Here is a 3014-nt window from a genome sequence, read left to right as displayed (position 1 = left end):
GTAATACCTGCAAGCATCAAGCAATCGGGTAATCTTTGAATGATCTCGGCCATACAGCTGAAAAGGGGACTCACACGAGAGGAACCTACATTCATGGTCATACCACTGATGGAAGAAGCAACCACCGAAGAGATTGTCCCAGAGGAAATCAAGGAAGTACTAAACAGCTATACCGACATAATGCCAGAGAGTCTACCCCAAACACTACCACCTCGTCGAGGCATTGACCATGAAATCGAACTTCTCCCCGGGAGGCGGGATTCATTCGCCTGGCAAAGGCACCTTATGGAGCCCCCGTACTGTTCCAGAAGAAGAAGGATGGGACGTTGCGTCTGTGCATAGATTATAGAGCCTTACACAAGGTGACTGTACGCAACAAATATCCTCTGCCAATAATATCCGACTTCTTCGACCAACTTCACGGGGCCAAGTACTTCACGAAGTTGGACTTACGATCAGGGTATTATCAAGTACGTATTGCTGAAGGGGACGAACCCAAAACGACGTGCGTGACAAGATATGGGGCCTTTGAATTCCTGGTAATGCCCTTTGGCTTGACGAACGCCCCAGCTACCTTCTGCACGTTGATGAACTAGGTTTTCTACGAATACCTAGATCAGTTCGTCATAGTATACCTCGACGACATCGTTGTTTACAGCACAACCCTCGAGGAACACAAAGTGCACTTGAAGCTAGTGTTTGTCAAGCTACGGCAGAACCAACTGTATGTGAAGAAAGAGAAATGTGCATTCGCACAAACATGCATCAACTTCCTTGGACATGTCGCAAGCTGTGGACAAATTAGTATGGATAGCGACAAGATAAAAGCTATCCAAGACTGGAAGGTTCCTACTTCCGTATCTGAGTTGCGGTCCTTCTTAGAATTAGCCAACTACTATAGGCGGTTTGTCGAAGGGTGTTCACGATGAGCCGCCCCATTGACAGAGCTGTTGAAGAAAGACCACCCTTGGTCGTGGTCGAATGATTATCAAATGACCTTTGAAAATCTGAAATCAACCATGACGAGGGGTCCTGTCCTCGGGTTGGTAGATGTCACAAAGCCATTTGAAATAGAAACCGATGCTTCCGACTTTGCTCTAGGTGGGGTCCTTATTCAAGAAGGTCACCCCATCGCTTACGAAAGTCGAAAGCTCAACGATACCGAACGAAGATACACTGTCTCCGAGAAAGAAATGCTGGCTGTAGTCCATTGCCTTCGAGTCTGGAGACAGTATCTCTTGGGATCACAGTTCGTAGTGAAGACGGATAACAGCGCCACTTGCCACTTTTTTGATCAATCAAAATTAACAGCAAAACAAGCCCGGTGGTAGGAGTCGTTGGCCGAATTCGACTTCAAGTTCGAACACAAAGCAGGAAAGAGTAATCAAGCAGCCAACGCACTGAGTCGGAAGGGCGAACATGCGGCCCTGTGCATGTTAGCCCATATTCACTCAAGTAGAATCGATGGATCGATGTGCAACATCATCAAGAAACATTTACACAAAGACCCATCGGCCAAAGCCGTCGTCGAACTAGCTAAAGCTGGAAAAACACGACAGTTTTGGGTTGAGGGAGACCTCCTGTTGACCAAAGGATACGGATTGTATGTCCCAAGAACGGGGGAACTGAGGAAGAAGCTCATTCAAGAATGTCACGATACCTTATGGGCCGAACACCCTTGGTGGCAAAGAACGTACACCCTAATAAAGAAGGGGTACTTCTGGCCAAACATGCGAGACAACATCATGCAATACACCAAGACGTGCCTCATCTGTCAACAAGACAAAGTCGAGAAAGCCAAAGTCTCTGGACTCTTGGAACCTCTACCTGTGCCGACAAGACCTTGGGAAAGTGTATCTCTGGACTTCATAACACACCTCCCAAAAGTCGGGGAATATGACGCCATCTTGGTTATTGTAGACCGATTCTCAAAATATGCGACATTCATCCCCACTCCAAAATTATGCTCGGCAGAACTCACAGCCCAACTGTTTTTCAAACACGTTGTAAAGCTATGGGGCATTCCGTCAAGCATCATCAGTGATAGAGATGGCAGATTCATTGGGACATTCTGGACTGAGTTATTCGCCTTCTTGGGAACAACCTTAAACATCTCCTTGAGTTATCACCCTCAAACCGATGGACAGACAGAACGGTTCAATTGCTTGCTCGAACAATACTTACGTCACTTCGTCGACGCTCGCCAGAAGAACTGGATACAACTGTTAGATGTCGCCCAATTTTGCTTCAATTGCCAAACAAGCTCGTCTACAGGGAAGAGTCCCTTCGAAATTGTAAGTGGACGACAACCAGCCTTACCCCATATTATTGATCATTCTTATGCAGGGAAAAATCCTCAAGCTCACAACTTTACAAGAGAATGGAAGCAGACGATAGATATAGCCCGGGCATATTTAGAAAAGGCTTCCAAGCATATGAAAAAAATGGGCGGACAAGAAGCGTCGCCCCCTTCAATTCCGAGCAGGAGATCAAGTTCTTATCAAGCTGAGACCAGAACAGATCAGATTTCGCAGCCGAAAGAACCAGAGACTAGTTCAAAAATATGAAGGCCCGATTGAAGTTCTTAAAAAGATCGAGGCTACCTCCTACCGAGTTGCACTACCCGCATGGATGAAAATCAACCCAGTAATTCATGTGAGCAACTTGAAGCCCTATCACCCTGACCAAGACGACGACCAATAGAATGACCACAAGATCGAGCATCGATCTGAAGCAAAAAGAAACGAAAGAAGTAGAAGAGATCCTAGCCGATAGGGTTAGGAAGATAGGAAGACCTGTACGGACGATTCGTGAATTCCTTGTCAAATGAAAGAATCTCCCTACAGAGGAAACAAGCTGGGAACACGCCGAAGATCTGGACTCCGCCGCCACCCACATCGCAAGGTTTGAAAGTAGTCGGTTGATGGGGTCATCAACCAATTAGGTGGGGGAGGATGTCACGGTCATGCTCGTCCAGGGCATGTTGCCCATGGCCGCATGCCCATGACAAGCCA

This window comes from Cucurbita pepo, chromosome 10, assembly GCF_057944985.1.
Source record: "Cucurbita pepo subsp. pepo isolate OVF chromosome 10, ASM5794498v1, whole genome shotgun sequence".
In the NCBI taxonomy this organism is placed as follows: Eukaryota; Viridiplantae; Streptophyta; class Magnoliopsida; order Cucurbitales; family Cucurbitaceae; genus Cucurbita; species Cucurbita pepo.
Note: the sequence above shows the minus strand (reverse complement) of the source record.